Source organism: Camelus dromedarius, chromosome 12 (assembly GCF_036321535.1).
Source record: "Camelus dromedarius isolate mCamDro1 chromosome 12, mCamDro1.pat, whole genome shotgun sequence".
Lineage (NCBI taxonomy): Eukaryota > Metazoa > Chordata > Mammalia > Artiodactyla > Camelidae > Camelus > Camelus dromedarius.
In genome coordinates, this window is record NC_087447.1 from 52,667,167 (window position 1) to 52,688,242 (window position 21,076).

Below are 21,076 nucleotides of genomic sequence, written 5' to 3' on the forward strand. Positions count from 1 at the left end.
TTGACAACCTTGACATCCTCTGATTCTAAAATCGCCAAGTTACAATCTATTTGCGGGAACAAACAAGGCCCAAAGAAGTCCCAAGCTGTTGGATATGTCTGAGCCGTGTGTCTGTGTGTGTTTTCAATCCTTTACCATTTTTTTTTTTGATGCCTCTGCCTCTCAGACACAAACCACATGCAAACATCTCACCTGGAAAGTCTGGTTGTTCTTAGTTATTTATGTGCACCGAGTGCCCACAGGTGACGTGGGCACACGTGCGTCTGTGCCCAGGCCAGCTCTCTGCTTTGCCCTCTGCAGGTGGAGAGGCCGCTGCTGCTCTGCGGCTGGCAAACAAGCAAGCCAACTGAGAGAAACACGGCTGTGCAGGCAGGCACCCACAGCCTGGGCTTTCCACTTCTGCTGCTGGCCTGCCTCCATCCCCCAGGCCTTCCCTGGTGCTTACTCATCTCTCCAAGATGGAAAAAAGAAGCTAGAAAATGCAGCTGGGTAGCCATTTCAAGATGGTGACGTGATGCTAGAAAATCTGCATGGAAGGGGCTGCAGGCTTCTCAAGTTTCCAAAGGCTTATTGGGTGAAAATTCCAGACCCAAGCCCCTCCCAACACCCCAGCTGCAGAGACAGCCTGGGGGGAAATACGATTTGAGACTGGTTCTCCCAGGGTGACAGGTAATCCTCAGTACCATGGACGGATAGGCCTTCTGGTCCAGCCCGAGACTCCAACAGAGGGGAGCAAATGACAGGAAAGCCAGACTGTGAATAAATCAAGAGTAATTTCTACTTCTCTTTGGATCATGTGGGTTTGATTTGGAAGAAGGGTAGAGCACACATGCTTTTCTGACTATACCTTCACTCGGCCACCTACAAATGAGCAGAAACCCAGACTGCAAAGCTGGAAGAGGCCCTGGAGATCATGCAGTTCACCTGCTTCATTTGAAGGATGAGAAAACTGAGACCCTGTGTAGGGAAGCTCCTTGCTGGAATCATCCAGCTATGGGGGAGAATTCAGTCTGGACCACAGGCCACTGGCCATTTCATTCAGCTGCCAGGGCTCAAGTGCCCTGCTGTAGCCTTCCATTTGGTCACAGCACACTGTGGTAGGAGAGGACGGGGGTGCTGTGCACAGCACACGTGGGGACACGGTGCCTGAGTGCAGAAGGAGTGTCGGGGCTGCCGCGTGTGGTTGGTCAGCTTGTGCTCTGCACAAGGACGCCCACCTGGGAGTGAATGAGACCTGAAACCTAGCTCCCACTCTGCCGGCCCAGCTGTGTGCCCTGGGGCAGGGTCATGTCTGCCTGGAGGATGGGAGGAAGGGAGTCCCTCTCTCAAGCTCACAGAAGCGCTTCAAGGGCTGGCAGGGCTTCCAGGGAGAGACTGGAGCAAGGCCCTGAGAGGAAAGGGGAAAGGGAGGACGGGGGAAGGGCTACTGTCAGAGAGTCCACAATCTCTGCAGGTCTCCCCTGGCCCAGGCCCAGAACCCCAAAACACCGGGGTGCAGGCATCTCTAGGAGGACCAGGCCCGCAGCATCCCTCTCTGTACGCTGTCTCAGAGTACAAGGTGATAGACTCTGTGCATCCGGGCCACCCACAGCCCCGGCCCAATTGCTCTGGGGTCCTGTTGGGATCCCCAAAGCCTCTGTCACTACCACACTCCTGGCTGCTCTGCGGCGGAGGGGGCATACTCTGCAGTCTCCCCGCCTCCCGCCCGCTTTCTTTCCTGCTCCCCCACTTCCTGAGGAGAGAGGACGGCAGAAAGCCCAGATGCTCAGGCTGCCTCCCGGAGTCCGCTGCCTGCAAACACTCCTCCCCTCCGACCCCCCCAACTTCTGCTGCTTCAGGAAAGGGCTGAAGACACGGATTCTAAATATAGGTCCATCCCCTATCCTCCTGCCCAGCTAATATTAGCCCTTGGGTGGAATCCACCCATTATAGCATTATTCCCTTTTTATTTTTGGCTGCGCTGGTGGGAATTCTGCTTACAGTAAGGCAGGCTGAGCCAGCAGAAGACCGGGGACCACACCAAGCCAAATGCAGCGAGAGCGCTGCTCCCCGGGGGCTGCGCCAGATGATTTATGGAGCTCCTTTCCAGCACAAGACTGATGATTCTGTGAACCAGGAGGCTTGGGAAGCCGGTGGGGGTGAGGATGGGGGTGGTTCTGGTTAATTGAATTTGTCAGCTTCCAGATGGAAGGGGCACTAACAATTGTTGATCATTTATTTTGAGCCAGGGATGCTACTAAGGGTTGCAAATATGTGATTTCCTGGAATCTTTAAAACAGCCCTACAAGGATGGGTGGAATTGTTGTCCCTGTTTTACAGATGGGGGCACTGAGGCTCGAAGAGGTAAAGGTAACTGGCCCTCTGACTCACGGTGAGTCAAAGTAAAGACGAGACGTGAACCTAGGTCTTGGGGACTGCGACGCCTTGGTTTTTCACCATGCTTGTCAGGACTGTATTTGCTTCAAAGCTGGCAGAACATCTGGGGGAAATGCTGTGGTACGCTCCTTCTGTATGGTCTGTAGTTAGGGCCAGAGAAGTAAAGTGCTGACTCTGGAGTCAGGGGACTTGAACTCTGGGCCAGCCTCCATCAGGTCAACTTGGAGTAACTGGTTAAGCCTCTTGGACCTTGGTTTCCCCTCTGGAAAACAGAGATGCAGGTACAGATATCTCCAAAGGCACTTGAAGCCCTGGCTTTTGGAGTCTGTGTTGCATTTCTTGGTGGTGGTAGTGGTTGTGGGAAGGGGGTGGGTCTTCTTTATTTTAATGGCCAGTTCTCACCATCCCGACTTAGACATGCAGCCTCAAAAGAGCACAGGGTGGTGGTGGGGACAGGGGAGGGGGCATGAGGTGGGGGCTGAGAGCAAACTGAACGTGTTATTGACCAGGAAGCCTCCAAAAGCCTCCTTCCTACAAGATTTCAGCTCGCTGTCTCGCAACACCTCTCTACAAAGTAAAAGAGAACAAGAAAAGCTCGTTCTGCCTCAGGCAGCAGAGCACAAACGAGGTCCTCTTGGTTTCTCAGACACACGAGGAGAAGGGAGGAGGAAGCAGACGCTGCGGAGCACGTGCGTGACCAGTAACACGTTGGGGAACAGTAGGTATCGATTTCATTTGACTGTTTATTTTCCCATCTTGTTCCAATGAGGATTTAAGACAGGGAGATTTAGGAGCTGGGGATACCACGAGGATGGCAATGTCATTCACCAAGAAAGGAGTCAGCGACGATGGCTGATTGTGTCTAGAAGCAAAGTTATAAGCTCTTGCCTCTACTGGGAAAATGAGACTGGCCAGACAAAGTGACTCATGACTGCTGGATTATTCTCTAGCCCTGCAGAAATGTACCCTTTAGGGTACACAGCCTCGCTGTCAGCATTTTGATGAAAGGCTCAGGACCAAAACCAAGGCCTGCTTGACAGTTCCCCAAAACCTCATGGAATGATTCTATTCCCAGACTCCAGACGGTGGAGGAGCTTTCCCACTGAGCCAAGTCAGAGGAAGTCCCCAAATCCTTGCCACTTCATCTTCCTTGGATTTTACTGAAGTTAAACCAATACTGAAATTTAATTTCCAGAAATGTTTCCTGGACCATTTTTCTGCGGAAGGAAGAGAGCCCATTAGTGAGCCACTCAAGTGGCCCATGGCAGTCTCTCAGGAATTCTCTGAGCCAGCAGCTCCCGAGCGGTGCCGGGTATGTGTGTGTCTGTGCACGAGTGACAGGCGGGCGCGGTGACACTGTCACCATCAGGAAATCACAAACAACAGGATTGTTTCCAAGGTGAGACAAGGGTTCTGCGTCCTCCCAGAAACAAAGAGCCTGAAGGGAAATCGCACAGGCGCGCCAACACGTGCAGACACAGACAAGTGCATGGGGTCCAGGAACACAGATGATCCAACAAGCACCTACGGGCCCAGACGCACCTGCCCGCACAGCAGACACGTGCACACGTGTCTCCCCGGCAAAGTCCCCAGATACACTGTGGCTCAGCCCTCCAAGTGTCCACAGACTCTGGCATTGGGGCCAGGGAGGCTGGGCCCTCCAAGCTGAAGTCTGCCTCCTTAGGGACTCCCTTGCTAGGCACTAGCCCTGGAGGAACTGCCCTGCTGCCCCAACTCCTAAAGTGTCAGTAGGTTCATTTTCACAGCTGATTCCTCATCACTTCTACCCAGACCTTGGAGTGAGTGCTCCAGGCAGGAGATGAGTGACATCTCGTGAGAGGAAGTTTAACATCTCGTGAGAGGGACACCAGATAAGAGGGTGTTAAGGAGAGAGTGGCAGGCTGGCAGCGAGATGGAGAATAAAACTCAGTGTCCAGTCTCCTGTACGTGTGGATGCCCAGAGCCCAGCCCAGCGGGGCGCTTGGTAGGGCTTCATAGATGATTACTTGATGCTTTCATTCAAGCTATTTCAGGCCTAACTTACTCGGACCCTCGACCTTGCCTCCCCACCCCCCAGAATGTCAAGTTCATGTTATAGCCTGGCCTGCAGAGTGCTTCCTAACCAGGCAGAACCTGTCTTCCCATCGCATCCCTCCCACCTCCCCTACGTCTGCCCTTCACTCCTTGTTGCTACTGCATTCCACTTTTCCCCATTTCTCCAGGACTCCAGGCCCATCAGGTGTCAGAGCCTTTGTGCAAACTTGCCCTCCACCAGGAAGACCCCGGCTTCCTCCTCTGTCTAGTACACTCTCATCCTTCAAGACACACATCAAACATCCCCTGCTCTTCTTCAGCTTTCGCTGTTCTGCACCCCACCCCCTCACCCCTGCTCCAGGTAGATTCACTGCAGCCTCCAAAGGGCTCCTGGAGACCTTCCTGCATCCCTTTGTGGCCATCTCCCTGCAGCGAGCAGCTCTGAGGGGAGCCCTGTCTCACTCATCCCAGAGCCTAACACCTAGTAAGTGATGCTGATGGAAAATCATGGAGGCGGTACCATCACTCCTGGGGCCTGTTTCTGGGCTTTGTGGGGTCCCATAGCTAGCCTCCTCCCCATCTGGGTAGAAACAGAAGAAACAGTGAACGCCAAGTATGGGGACCAGACTGGAGATGGAAGCAAGTCCGGGGCATCGACTGTACTAAGCCTGCTGCCAGGGCTGCTGCAATCACATGTGCCCTCCCCTGGGACACATTCGAGGGTGTAATGCCCATTGCTCCGCATCCTTGCCCCTCGGCAGGTGGCTCCTGCAGCCTCCTGTCCCACTTAATCTTCCCGAAGTCTCTTCTCTGGAGGCCCCTGGGTATAAAACATCATTAAGGCCACATCTCTCCTAGTTTAAACTTCCGAACTCTTCAGTGCACAAGAGATACTGCTCTGCCTTTTGGCTGGAAAAACTGGGGCGGCCACACTGGGTCAGTGGGAGCAGAAGCTGCAAGCCCTTCGTGCTCCATGAAGGAAGCCCCAAATTGACTGATACCTGCTTGGCCCATTCAGCAAAATACACGTATAAAATGAGATGACTTAAAAATCTTTCTGTACTGATTTATTTGTATTTCCAAAAGGTCCCAGTCACTTCTTTTTTATCAACTGGACAGAAACCTGGCCTGAGTAAAGGATTGAGAGGTGGAAGTAAACTCAACAACAAAAACATCTGAGCATCTGTATCTAGTGTTAGGCCCTGCACATGGAGAGGTGAGGGGGATGTGTGGCCAGCCCTCCAGGAACCTCCAGGAGAAGCAGAGCTTCCTGGTTCACATTCAGATTCAAAAGACAGTTCCTCAGTGCTTTTGATGTGCCTGGATGTCACAGGGACCAGTACACTGTCTTCTCATTGCCCCCCAAAAGGGAGGCATCGTGGTCATTTCTACTTCATGGAGAAAGTAATTGTCCAGGTCAAGCAGCCAGGGGGTGCTCTGGAATTTGAACCCAGGTCTGCACAGCTCCCAGCATCAATGGTCTTACTCCCATAATGGACAAGCACATCTTTGGTCCAGGTTACAGTGGAGATTTCTGAAGATTTTTAGAGATCCTTTACTTCATTTTGTTTTCCTAATAACTCTAGGAAGGAGGCTTCTATGTCCCTATTTTACCAGCAAGCAAACTGGGATTCAGTGTTATCCACTCCAGTTTGGAATAAGATCCAGGACCAGAATTCCATATTCTTAAGCCCGAGCTCCTAGTGAGCAGGGATGGCCTTGCTAGGGCTGTGGGAGGGAAGACAGGGTCCAGGAGGTGGGGATGCTCTGTGAAAGGCCTGCATTCCACTCAGGGACAGTGCTCCAAGGTCACATATGGTTAGAGTTCTGCCTCTCCGGTGCCCTTGGGCTGCTGTTTAGGAAAAGGTCCTGAGTCATGAAAACCTTTACCGTCCCAGGATGAAGTGCAGACTTCTTCAAAAAGCACACAAGCCCTTTAGGATCTGCCTCCTGGGGTCTCTCCAAGTTGTCATTCAGCACTGTTCCTTTGAGTCCTTGCAAATGACTCTGAATGTGCAGACAGACTGCTCTCGCTGACCTCCTGGTTCTGCTTGTCTCAAAGGCCCACTAGGCCAATCCCCATACATCCTGCAAGCTTCCTGCTGGGTCATATTTCCTCCGACACTGTCTGTCCCTGCTATCTCCTCCCTCTACTTTCCCGTGGCCTCCTTTGATGCCTGTGTTATGGCATCTGCTTGGGAGTCACTATTTGTTTACAGACTGATCTTGCCCACCAGACCGGGTACTCCTCTGGGACAGAAATGCACTCCCATCTGTATGACCCAACACTTCAGCATAGGGCCTGGCACAGAAAAGGAGCTTAATATGGAACTACTGAATGAATTAACAGAGTAATTGAAGGAAGGAGCGAATGACCGCCATTCACAGCGTCGCTCCTTCAGAAACGCTCAGGGAGTGAACATCATCGTTACCTGCCCCGTAACGTAGTGAGATTGCTGCATTTCAGACTCTTGTTTCTTGTTCCAAGCAATTTCACTCAGGAATAGTCTCTCCTCATTTTCACATGTGAAAAAGGAACAGAAACAAACACAACTCTTCTGTTAACCTGGATGCCGAGCTATTAATACTTGTGGATATTTTGATTTTCTAGGAGGACAGGGATGGGTTCCAGGGGAGACAATGGTGTGAGCATTGGTCTGGGTCAGCAGGTGGCCAATTTGTTATCCGTTTTGGAGGAGAAAGTTTTGCTTCAAGGGAGAATTCATCCAGGCATTTGTGCTGACATGTTTAAAACAGAAAAAAAAAAAAAAAAAAAAGGCAGGAATCATATCTGTCTGTCCACCTCAGTTTCCCAGTATTGAACATCTTGCCTGGTACAGTAGCAGGAGAGTCCCTGTCCTGCTCATAGGGAAATTGTCAGGCTTCAATCTAACGTCAAGTTTCTGGGGCCACAAACTCCTCCAACATTAGATACACAGTAAGGTACAACCGTGAGCTGTCCTAAGCTTTGTCCTCATCATAACTTTTTAGAGTTCTCAAAAAAAAAAAAAAAAAAAAAAGAAAAAAGAGGCAAGATTAACACAGATCTTTCATTAATTCTTGCAAAATATAGAAGGGTGAACCCTTCCCAATTCATTTTATGAGGTCAGCATTACCCTGATACCAGAGTCAAAGATACCACAAGGAAAAAAAAAAAAAACTACAGATAATTTTCCCCTGTGATTATAGATACAAAATTCCTCAACAAAATACTGTTGAACTGAATCCAACAGATATGAAAAGGATAATACACTGTAATCAAGTGGGATTTACCAAGGAACGCAAGGTTGGTTAAACATTAAAAAATCAATCAATATAATACACCACATTAAAAGAAAAAGGAGAAAAATCTCATGATCCTGTCAATAGACACAGAAAAGCATTTGGCAAGATTCAGCAACCTCTTCTGACAAAAATGCTCAACAAACTATGAATATAAGGACTCTTCAACGTGACAAAGCCCATCTCTGAAAAACCCACAGCTAATATCATACTTAATGGTGAAAGCTTGAAACCCACCCCCACAACATTAGAAACAAGGTGCCTACTCTCACTACTTCTATTCAACATTGTGCTGGACGTTCTAATCAGGGAATTAGTCGAGAAAAAGGAGAAAAAGCAGACAGTTTAGGGAAGGGAAGAAATAAAGCTATCTCTACTCATAGATGACAAAATCTTATATATAGAAAATCCTAATGAATCCTCAAAAACTATTAGAACTAATAAACAAGTTCAGTAAGGTTGTGGGACACAAGATCAATGTACAAAAATCACTTATTTTCTATATACTAGCAATGAGCAATCCAAAAATGAAATCAAGAAAACAATTCTATTGACAATAACATCAAAAAGAATGAAATATTTAGGAATACATTTTTTAAAAAGTGCAAGACTTTTTGTAAGTGCAAGACTTCTTTATACGTTACATGTATAATAATATCAAATATGATAAAACACCACAGAAAGGGAACAATATCCCACGTTTATGAATTGGAAAACTCAATACTGTTCAAATGGCAATACTCCCAAAATGATTTACAAATTCAGTGCATTCCCAATGAAATCCCAGGTGGATTACTTTTTAAGAAATTGGTAAGTGAATCCTAAAGTTCATATACAAATGCAAGAGACACAGAATACCCAAAATAATCTTGAGAAAGAACAAAGTTGGAGGACCCACACTTCCCAATTTCAAAACTTACTCTGAAGCTACAGCAATCAAAGCAGTGTGATACTGTTATCCAGGACAGACACACAGATCAATCAAATAGAATTGGGAGTCCAGAAATCAACCTTCACTGGGGAAACAGCCTCTTCAACAAATGGCAGCCAGGACAACAGGATATATACATGCAAAGGAATGGAGCTGGTCCCACATGTCACACAAGATACAAAGATTAACTCAACATGGATCATTGACTTGTATGTATGAACCAAAACTATAACACTAACACCATGTTTAGAAGAAAACAGAGGAGTAAGCCTTCACGGCTTTGGATTAAGCAATGGTTCCTTAGATGCAATACTGAAAGCACAAGTGACCAAAGGAAAAAAAAAAGATGAACTTCATCAAAATTAAAAACTTCTGTGCTACAAAGAACGTTATCAAGAAAGTGACAAGACAACTCATAGAATGGGAGAAAATACTTGCAAATCACACATTGGATCACATATTGGCCTGTATCTAGAATATATATGAACTCATAACTCAACAATAAAAAGAAAAATAACCCAAAGGCAAAGGACTTGAATAGACATTGCTCAAAAAAATGATATAAGAATGGCCAATAGGCACATGTAAACATGCTGACCAGTCCTTAGAGGAAATCTGAATCAAAGCCATCATGAGATACCAATTCAAACCCACGAGGAGAGCTAAAAAAAGAGGGAAAGACAACGAACAGTTGGGAAGGATGTGGAAAAATTAGAAACTTCATACATTGTTGGTGGTAATGTAAAATGGTGCAGTTACTTTTGAGAACTGACAGTTCCTAAAAAATATTAACCATAGAGTTATCACAGAACCTAGCAACAGCATTTACAGTATATACCCCAAGAGTGAAAAGCATACGTCTGCACAAAAATTTGTACACCAATGTTCCTAGTAGCATTATTCATGGTAGCTAGAAAGTGGAAATAGCCCAAATATCTATCAACGGATACCTAGATAAACAAAGTGAGGGGTGTGTGTGTGTGTGTATTATTCAGCCACAGGAAGGAATGAAATACTAATGGATGGATGGCCACAACATGGAAAAATCTTAAAAACATTATGCTAAGTGCAAGAAACCAGACACAAAGACAGCATGTTATATGATTCTGGTTTCATAAAATGTCCAGAATAGGCAATCTATGTGGAGAGAAAGATGAGCGAACGCCAGGGGCTGGGGTGGGGGCGCAGGGAACAGCGAGACACTGCTAATGAGGATGGGGTTTGTTTTTGGGGCGATGAACTATTTTAAAATTAGATGCACTACCCTGTAAATATTCTAGGAAACACTGAATTGTACAATTTAAAAGGGTGAATGTTATGGCATGTGAATTATATCTCATTAATGCTGTTATTAAAAAAGAACATATGCAGGGAAGAGACTGCGGGGAGGTGGAAAGATGGAAACTGCTGACTTGCTGGGAGTGGTGAGATGGAGGCTAATTTTATTTTTTCCCTTGTTATGGTTGTTTTAATGATATTTGTGCAATATCATTTGAAAAGAAAAGAGGGAGAGAGACAGCTCAGGGTGGGAGATGAGAACTAGCCTGGGAGTCGAGGGCCCTGAAGCTGCGTCCCTTACTCTGCTAGTTACTGGCTGGGTGCTCTGGAGTAAGTGGCTCCACCTCTCTGGGCCTCAGTTTCCTTTTCTTAAGTGTGGAATAGCATCAGCCTCCTCGGGCTGCTAGACCTTACATCCCCAGAGCAGATGTGGAGCAGATACTCATAGCGTTCATTACCTTTCATCTTCGTGTATTTGCTCAGACAATTCTGGTACATCTGTTACATCCTGGGGACATCGATGAATGAAGACTGGACCTTGTTCTTAAATATCTTAAGTTTGGAGAAGTAGACAGACATAAATAACTAAAGCACATTCCTTGGGAAGGGTCAGAGTGAAACTTCCACAAACAGCTTGCTGGACAGTTGTCTGCATAGTCCAGATCCACTAGGGAACTTGTACAGGGAGCTGTTGGTGAAGGGGTCAGATCAAGAGGTGGAAACTCACAGACAAAAGACAGCATCCGTAATCACAAACCTCATGGTGGTTCCACAGCATGCTCTCACGTGTGTTATCACATGCAATCCTCAGACAATGCCACAAGGGAAGTATTATTACTCTACTTTATAAATGAGTCTTAGAGAGGTCAAGAGCATCTTGTGTTTTCATGAAGCCAGTTCAGGGTGTAGGAGCTCTCCCCGCCACCATAGCCACCCCTTCTTCTGAGCAATCTTGGTGACATCCCACTAGGAAGGAAGATTGGGGTGGTGGTGATGAATCAGAAAATGAAGAGGCACCCTCTCCAAGTCAGGGCTGGTAGGAGGTATTGAAGATGTAACCTTCCTCCTTGGGTCCAGAGAGAAAGCATGCTGGATGGAGCGCAGAGAGCCCACTCAGCCCTGGATCATCCAGTGAAGACTGAAAACATTCCGTGAAGAAATAGTCCTGCTCTATAGGTCATCAGTGTCTAGTAACAACTTCACTGATCTTGCTAAGTAAGGAGGTGAAGGTGGGGAAGGAAACCATGGTATCATTCACAGAGCGCCTGCTACATACAGGGCATTACACAAGGTGCTTCTCCAGCAGTAGGCACTTCAGGTATTATAGTGGCCACTTTCTACATTGACATTGAGGTTACACTGAGGCATAGAGGTCAAGTGCCCTGTCCAAGGTCACACAGAAAATCTGCATCAGGGAGAGGAGCAAGGACTCAAATCAACCTCTTTCCTCTCACCCTGAGGATTCTAAATTCCTCTCCGTGCAAAGACCTCACTGTCTCCAGGGCAGAGGGCAGAATCAGAAGCCTCACAGCATCAGGAGGCTGTGGGGCCCAGGTCTTCCATGTACACAATGGCAAAGAAATACCAGCCCACATTTTAAGAGTGAAGAGGTGGGACACTGGTTTTATTTCTCTGGCTTCAAGGATTTAACCTCATTTCTAGCACAGAATAGAAGTCTCTGGAGGTCCTCTTTAATGACAATCTAACTGACTCTTGGTTTTGATGGAACCAGCCCTCAGCTAAAAGCAAGAGACCTCTCTTCACCAAATGAACCTTCCTTGAAGGAGGATGATGGATCAGAGCATAGGCATTCAGCACAGAGCCCCAGGTGGGGCCCTCCGTGATGCCACCCGGCTTTCAGCAGCTGACCAGCTGGACTGACTGAAGTCTCATTTATCAAGAATCCTAACAAGTCATCTGTTGGCTTCAGTGTCAGCCCCATCACATCGACCCTGACATTGAGTTTGTGATCCCAAAAGCTCCCCACCATTGGAGCATCTCTGGAATTAAATGACATGGATAGCTGGTAGGCCCAGGGGCCAGGCTGCACCCAGTACTCTATAATTAGCCCATTCAGGGAAAGGAGAAGGGTCTCCCTGCACTCGACAATGGTTCATAATGACCAATGGGATTAACAGCTAAAGTATGTAGAGTTCTCAGCCAGGCACGATGCAAAAAGGAGAACCTGGGTCATCAGGAGATCACCCCAACAAATGTCAAGGGTATTCAAGAAAGGATACAGACTTTGGGAAGTAGCAGGCCCAAGATAAAGTCCACCCCAGTCTCCTGCAAGGTGTCTCATCCAGAAAGCGTCTTAATCTCTCTAACTGTCTGTTTCTTCTTCAGCTAACCTTGGATGTCATTCATTGTCGTTCTGGAGGCTGGAGAGGAGAACGAGATGGACAGACTAGGCAGGTGACCTGTAACATGAACTGAGTGAAGGAGGGATGTCCGAAGTGGCTGATGGAGGAAATAAAAATGGATGAGATAACAGGAGCGTGGGAAGTAAAAACAAAAATAATTGATTTTTTAAAAAAAAATTCAAAAAGAGGGGGAGGAAAAGGAAATGAATCCTGGGGGGAAAACTGCGTTTAACAGGATAAGAGGAAAACAAGCCAGAGCTCAGATAAATGGAAAGTGGTCAAAGGGAATAGTAAGGAAATATGTATGTTTAAATCACATTTTCCACTATTCATGTCAGGGAACTTGTCTAAGATTTGCCAACTGCTCGATCTTGAAAGCGTCATCATAACACAGGAGGCCTATTATGACACCATCAGTGAATGTCTCCTACAGATGCAGAGGCCAAAGGGAGCCAACAGGTTCCTTCTCATGAGCCAGTTCCCACTGGTTGATAGTGTACCTGAACAAATTCTGAGACATCATCTGAACATGGTGGTAGACAGCTGTTTCAATTCGTGATGTCTGCGGTGGGATGTAAGGCAGAATGGGCGTGCCATGTGTAGCGGATGCTGTGATGTGCTGCCCAGAGAATCCCTATGGGACCGAAGCACTCATTCCCCCAGCTGCGGGGACTGTTGCTGTCGGCTGCTGACAGCGCTCGGTGGAGTCCCTCTCCAGGAACGGGCTGCAGTGCAAGGGAGCTGCCTCGCCCAGGGGCAGTGCACATCTGTTGCTGGAGAGGTCAGTAAGGCTACCTCCCCTTGACTCAATGCCGCGTAGTGAAGGACCATCCAAGCTCCAGAGCTCCCTGTGCCTCTGTTGTTGCCTCTGTTGTGACTCCATTGATGTTCAGCTACCCCCTGGATCCAGTCTTACTTCCCTTACCCCCGTACAGGTGTTGATCCTAAGGGCAAGCCCAGTATACTTTCTGCACCCAAATCTTGGTCCCAGAGTCTGGTCCTGGGAACCTAACTTAATACATCATGTATCTACCCTTCCTGTATGAGCTATATCTCTCTATGCCTAGCTAACAGCTTGTCATCTGTGTTTACTTCTTCCTCCACAAAGACTCAGCGTTAGCCAATGAGAACACATCATCCATCAGCTTTCCCTTTTCCCCTTGTTTGCAAGGAAACTCAGAGATAAGTTCTTCATCCTTTCCTCTCCTGCCTACGTTAGGAGGAAGTTTCTGCTTTAGGCTTGGAGGCTATCTAATCTAAAAATGATGGGCTGGCTGTAATCCTCTCATTTTCAGTCTCCCCTCCTCCCGGACTCCAGCCCTCAGAGAGACAGTATTTGTCCCTGATTCATTATTTGGAATCATTGTAGACTGAAGGTGTCACCAGAAGGAGGAAGAATTTACACTAACAAACCTCATTAGCATGACGTTTTTAACTTATATCTATTATTATTTTATAGGCATAACAACTTTTTAAGTTTTTTTTTTATTATTTTCTTTAAACAAAAGTTACAGAGAAGTTAAGTGATTTCCCAACCAATTGTAGAACCTAGACTAGAATCTGAGTTTCTTGATTCCTAATCATGTAAATTTCAGACACAGGCAGAAACCACTTAGCTGGCCTCTGCTGTTTGCTCAGGTCAGTGTATGATTTCTAGAAAACACTAAAACACTGGCATTAGCTCAGGGGAACCCTGGTAATCCATCCTATCTACTTTGGCAAAACCCAGGGAACAGTTCAGATCCTGGACCAAGCACTGAAAAGTACTGTGTAATCTAGGAGATGAGCCAACAATCCAATCCACAGCCCCGACCAGGGGCTATCTTGTTCCTGTTTGGATCATACCCTTGACGGGGAGCTCACTACCTTACAAGGCTGCTTATTCTGCTGACCCCTCATCCACACAATTAGAACAATATTAAAAATGGAAACTGTAACATTTACATAACATAACGAATACAAAGCACATAGTGTAATACCCAACAGACAGTGGTACTCAGTGAAAGGAAAGATTTTTTTCTTGTTCTCTGTTCACAGAACAAGAGAAGAGAATTTGCTTGTAGAAAGAACACCCTCAATGCAGTCATGTCACTCAGGAATAACTCAGTTCCCACACGCCCTGAGACAGAGCTACAGAGGCTGGCAGGCGAGCTCTGCAGCCAGACCACCTAGGTTTGAGCATGGGCTTCGCCATTTAGCTGTGTGACCTTGGAATAGTCACCCCATTGCTCTGTGCCTCAGTTTCCTCATCTGTAAGATGAGGGGAGAAGAGTGCCCTTTACCTCAGGGGCTTGTCGGGTAAATGCTTAAAACCCTTCCAGGCAGGTGGTAATGTCGTTGTCATTTTCCTCATCGTTCCCATCTTACAGATAAGGAAACTGAGACCAGAATATTGAGCCATTTCCCTGAGGTCAAACAGCTAACGAGGAGCAGAGCCTGGTTAGAAATCCAGGTCTGCCTGCGTCTCCAATGCATGCACTTTGACTTAATATTTCTTCTGTCATTCCTTTTGCTTTTCTTTCTTGTTTTCCAAGAAAAGGGGGAAGGAAAGAACAAACTCTCATAGGGAATTCTGCCAGAAAAGCTAGCACACCCTGCTCATTTGAGAGAGTGGTTTGTTTACAAAGGCCCAGCTGAGTGGATCCAGGAGTCGTGTCCACGGGCAGGCAGGAAAGCCTGCGACCTGCCGGCTAAAGAGACTGCCAGGGACTGGGACAAAAAAGACCACTTCCTGCTTCCAGGTCTGGCACGGCAGCAAAACCAGGGCTTCTGCTTCGGTGGCAGTGGGAAGGATACACAAATTGCCGAGCCCCATGTGGCTACGTGGGCTGGTGACATTCGGGTGACTCTGTGGCCCTAGGATGGAGGAGGAAACATAGCAAGCACTTCTCAAAGATAATAGAACCATTTCGGTTCTGTGCAGCAGTGGCTCCCAGGCTGGTGGCTGGCATGACGCGCCTGCGTTAGGACGCAACTGGTATGGGACCTTCGGCTCTGTGCAAAAGGAAGGCTTGCAAGCAGGAGTAAACCTCAAAATATTTAACAACTGATATGGCACAGACAGCAACCGATCAGAACGGACACAATGGCCAATGAGAATAAATGTTGGCTATAAACAAACAGCGCGGCCAAACACCAGTCTTGGCAACAAGGACACCCAGTGTGCAAACAAGGAGAAGAGGATGGGTAAGGTGGGGTCCAGGAGCCCACAGGGAATGGTCTGCCTGCCTCCAGTGGACGTCTCATAGGGGATTCCACTAAACCCTCGGGGCTCTGCAGAGCAGGATTTAAGAAGCATTGCTATGGGGGAAAGAGGAAGTGCCTGAAAGGCCCAGCTGCAAGACCCAGGATCGCCACTGCTTTCGGGGTGCACAGGGCCAGCCCCCAGAGGAGCAAAGCCCTAAGCCACCCAAAGACATGTCCCTGAAGACTTTAACTATATGTCAGCATGTTGTCATTCTGCCTGCTTTTCTCTTGGCCAAGGAGTGTTCCCTTGTGGTCTACCAAAGCAGCTGTTCTGTTCCAGCCTGTAGAGGAGGGCACCAGTGTACCCCACTAGAGTCCTCGGGACACAGAACACACCTGGATTCATGCAGAGCAAGCCCCGGTCCTGCCAGGAGTCAACAGTCGGACTTCCCCAGAGCCATTCCAAGCCCCTCTCTTTCCCAACTCAAATCCTCCTCCCTGCCCCTTAACTTTCACTAAAAGTGCATGCTCCTGCTCGCCTTTGGACAAAGTCACAAGGGGTCAATTATCTTGTGGTAATGAGGGTGGAACACCATTTCTTCAGCTTGCATAAGATGAAGCTCCCCGTGATGAAATCAGTCATTGGTCCGTGAGGTCTTGTGGGAAGATCCCAGAAGGGAGGCCCTCCCTTGAGAGCAGGGCACCAGGGCGTTTCCCCTCATCCGGCCTCACCCACCAATGAGTCTGCAGCCACCTGCTTGCCAAGCCCAAGAAATTTCCCCAGAAAATGCCACTGAAACGTTTCACCACTGTTCTCAAAACGTTGTGACTCCTGATGTTAACTTCACCCCTGCCTGTGTCTTATAAATCAGGTCTGCTCTTCAGGAAGGACACCCTTTTCTTGTCAATTTTATAAGTGGCTCTTCTGACTGTCTTTTATACAAGACTATGGGTGCCCCAGCCTTCACCAGCTCCGTCCCTTCTGGATGGAACCCTCACACAGCTCCGATAAGCAGGCACTGGATTTGAGTGACAGCCTCACAGGAAGTCACTGGAGGAGCCCAGGGCATCAGCTGTGGATGTGAGGGACGCTGGGACATCTGGGGGAGGCCAGTGCATCTGGGCGAGGCAGGACACAGCAGGTGAGCAGTCAGCTGGGGTCCCATTCCCAGCCCTGGGAAGCGTTACTCAAAACTCTTCAAGCTTTGGGTTTCCTTATTATAAATATTATTATGAATAGTATCTATCTTACAGGGCCATTTTAAGAAAACAAAATCATGTACCTACAAAACACTTAGCACTCTGCCAAGCACGTAGTCAGAGGTCAGTACAGGGAAGTATTACAGAAACTGTTAAATCACTCAAACATTTATTGATCAGTTGCTTTAAACTCTGTACCTTCCAGTTTCTGCCCTCAAGAACCTCACAGTCCAGTGAGAGAGGACCACAGAAGAACCAACGATTAGGATGAAATGTGGTAAGTACTTCATTAAATAATTACTTTTAAAAGAATTATCAGTAATAAGTGACAACCATTTTCTGCCAGGCATTGTGTGCCACATGCTTTACAGAAATCAAAACCTTATGCTTTCTAACCCAAACACCTGGGTTCACGTCCCAGCACTATCACTGAATAATTATGTACTCTTGGGTCAGCTAATTTCTTTGAAACTTAGTTATCTCATCTGGAAAATGAGTATAAAATTAGAAAAAAATATATCTAATATGTTAGCACAGTGCTTTGCACATAGTAGGTGCTTAATAAAATAGATGTCTCTTACAGCTGACACCGAACGGCTATTGTCCCAGCCCTGGAGAACTGCCTAGGTAAGTCTCAAGGTCAAGGCGGCACAGCCACCTGGGATGTGTAAGCAGGATTTTGATGTTCAGCGGCTTCTTTGGTTTGGAGCCAGTTCTGAGCCAACAACTGGAGCCATAGGGACCAGAGGCTGGCCACGGCCATGGAGCTACGGGCAAGAACTAGACAGAATGTTCCAAATAAGGCAGGCCCTATAGGAGAGAGGCACAGAGAAATTGAGCAGTTGTTGCAGGAAGAGGCCAAGCAAGGACTCAGATGAGGGCTTGGTATGTTACATAAGGCAGCAGTACCCCTCCGGGGCCATTCTGCTCTCTGGAGCCAGCAGCGTCTATGTAGATCACAAACACTGCACACTCACCCCCATGCTGGGTACCCCAGGGCTGGGCCCCATGGGGTGAACAAGGACAAACCAGGCAAAAATCCACACCCTACAGGGTGCATTGCCTCTGAAAAGGAGCCATGCAAATCAGAACACACCAGCCCGGGAACTGAGCCTGTGCACAGAGAAGAACAAAATTGCACAAACCCAGACCCGTTCACATGAATGAACATTCCCGCAGCACAGCCTGATAAGCCCGTTGCTAAGCCTACCTGGCTTCCTGTGGCGGCACACCTCACTTCCAGCTTGGGAAAGATAATCACTCTGGGAACCAGCCTCCTTAGGAGACCTGGCAGAATGCTTTTTGTCCAGAGCGAAACCTGTCTTTCAACACAGCGTCTCATCCTCCTGTGTCGGACAAGGGGAAATCTAAACCATGCAGGGAAGGGGTTTGCACACACACACACAGCCCTGCTGGGTGTCAGTGGCTGTAAGTGACTCTCAGGGAAAGAAAGGGGCCCCAGATCTCAGCTCTGAGCACCTCTGAAACAAAGACCCTCAAGTTTCCTGCTGGGGCAGTGCGAGACACAGGACTCTCAGATTCCAGGCGCACCCGCAGCTATCATCTGTCAGCCCTGACGCCAGCCCTGTGTGAGGTTCAAGCGGGGAGATCAGACAAGCACGGGGTAGCGGCAGGGGCTGGGGAGGGCAAGAATGGGGAGAAAAGGCTTTGGAAAGACCAATACAAATAGCATGAGTTTTTATCTGACCTCAAAGAACAGGGCAAGGGAGAGCTGTGTGATCTAAGCCAGGATGAAAGGATGACTGGTCTCCCCTTGTAATCAAAGAGTTTAATGATGCTTATTAAAAGCCCATTTCTGGGTCCTGTTGAAAAATTACACCCGTAAGTGTTTTCTTTTTTTCATAAGAATTGCTTCTTAGAGATTAAACACACACACACACTTTTCACGTACCCCATGCCCTACACAGCACACAGACTTGCCCCACAAATCCTGCACATCCCAGACATCACACATATGCCGGTACCTCTTTATCAAAGATAGCCACAATCCACAAGTACACACACTGTAAAACAGAAAAAACAGGCTCAGTCCCTGACGTTATTCACGTACCCTTTGAAATTCCCGACTTTGAGGGAGCCCAAGAGCTTCACACTGGAGGAGTTGTCTTCCCCACAAACAAACAGCACAGCCTCTAATCCATATCATTCTCCACATCTTGCCTGAGGCCAAGCAACTCTGCAAAAGCAGAAGCTCCCAGGATCATTAAGCTTTGGTGGAAAGCGACAGCGTTTAGCAGGGTCATTGTAGACGAAGGAGGCTGTGCCCCGCTGGCCTGCATCAGGCTGTCTGATATGCTGAGTCCCAGCCACCTGGAGGAGGCGGCCTTGGGCCCTGGGCCTGCGGCATGTTTTCCTCTGGTTATCAGCTTACCCAGAGCCCAAGGCCGCCTTCACTCACAGGCAGAAGGCGTTGCTTTCTGGAATAATCAGCTAGACACAGGGAAGTACTCCTTGCAGAAAAGTCTCCCCGCAGCAGCATGGGTTCCCTCTGGGTGCTGATCTCCCCTGTGTTTCACTCACTGCTAAGGGGCAGGGTACAGAAATGCCCATTCAAATGCTAACACCATCAATGGAACAGTTTGCTGTTATCAGAAACAAATGCTTGGGAGCTAGTAAATCTGGCTTCAAGGGCAGCTCTGATCCTCCCTCATTCTATGGCCTCAGCCAGCTCTCTAAGCCATAGTTTTCTCTCTGCAAAATGGTAATAACTTCTTTCCATCTTATGGAGTTTTGGGGAAGATCACAAAATGCCCTAGAGATTGTAAACTCCAAAGCAGATGTTAGAAATTCTCATGATGGGACAGTAATGAGGAAATGGAGGCGCTCATAAATTGGGCTGTGAGTGTCTCCGGAGCAAAGCTTGTGTTGTATGTATCTTGTTATCCTCCCTGCCTGGCACCAGAGCCTGGCACCAAATATTCTGAGGGAAAACAGTTTGAAAGAATGAATGAAAAATGACTGGAACCCGGAGTTAAGTGGCTTGCTCAAGGTCCCAGAGAAGCTCATCGTGGGACTGAAACCCAGATCCCCAGACCCCCTAATCCAGGGCCCTCTGTTCTATATGCACCAAACTCTTGGGTCTGTTGATGAAGGGGTAGTGATATCCCATTAGTGACAGCACTGGCCAGGTTTTAACCAGCCCTACCATTCCCAGCGAACGATCCAGAATGGGTCAGGCAATGCTTAAGAAGACGCCACAAACCCGCCTGTTAAACATTCCATCTCTACAGTGGGAACAAACAGAAACCACAAGTGCAAATAATACCCAAATGCCCCAGACCAACACATCTTACTTCTTGACTTGAATTGCGCAAATCAGAAAAGTCGTAAGATTGGGACGACAGGCCTGCAGAGATTGAGTCACTGAGACTAGACACAGATCTGGTTTCAGGCTCACACTCAGCATTGTCACTTACCTACTGACCAAGTGTCCCAGAGATCACTAGCCCTCTCTGATTTTCAGTTTTTCCATCTGCAAAACAAGAAGACGATCACAATTAATCTCTTGAGACCACTGGACTAAAAGGCATCATAGGTTTTATACCCAATACTGCTTTCCAACTGCTTATGATCCCACGCAGCTGGGGAGACTGCTAATAGTCAGGGGCTGGAAGGGAATATTTCAAAAATGAAGTGTGGCAATGAATGCAGAGTGTGATAGTTACATACCAAGAAGGGTACCAATGGTACCCAACTCTCCGTACAGAAAATTCAGCTTTCCAATCATTCTGGCACCTATTTTTATTTTTCAGAGATGTCAAAATGCAAGATATCATTAAATACCAGGAGAAACAGAGCAATGAAAAATGCCACTACTTCAACATACTCATTTCCAATGTTTGGGGGTATTTTTCCAATTTTTTTTTCTTCTCTACATAGAGTTTAACATTTTGCAGAGTAGGTCAATTTGCTGTGAAGATGTACTACACTGAAAAGCCCAAGCAAATCCTGATTACCCCCTCCCCACCCACCATGATGCTGCTACGTAATTAACTCATTTTCATTCCCATGTGTTTTTTTTCAGTTTCCCCAAGACCTTTCAGGCCCGTGGTCACAGCTCTGCCAGGCACTGTGCACACAGTGTAGTGGGGAGCATGTGATTTTAGGAGGCCTGGGCTGGTCTTCCCCCAGTTTGGGTTTCATTACCTCATCCGGAAAGTAAGGAAACTGGCCTGGCCAATCTCAGAGATCACTTTCAACTTAAAAAGGTGAGGCTAAGGAAAAGGGAAGGAAACTCATATATCTGAGTCCCTGCTATCTGACAGCTACTGAGCCGATAACATCCGTGGATATCATCTCTGATCCTCATAACCGCCTGGGAGACATTACAGGTGTGAGAACTGCAGCTCACTGAGGTCTGGCCACCTGGCCAAGCCCCCCTGCAGTCATGTTGGTAACACTTTCA

General features: G+C 47.6%; 1 protein-coding gene across 1 annotated transcript in view; it reads right to left on the minus strand.

Moving 5' to 3' along the window:
• The window catches only part of TENM4 (teneurin transmembrane protein 4), a 2,614,938-nt gene that overhangs the window by 551,585 nt on the left and 2,042,277 nt on the right, over positions 1 to 21,076 (minus strand). Inside the window, exon 9 of the mRNA XM_064492755.1 lies at positions 20,088 to 20,143. The gene's annotated coding sequence lies outside the window, so the exon portion shown is untranslated. The remainder of the gene's footprint in view (positions 1 to 20,087; positions 20,144 to 21,076) is intronic.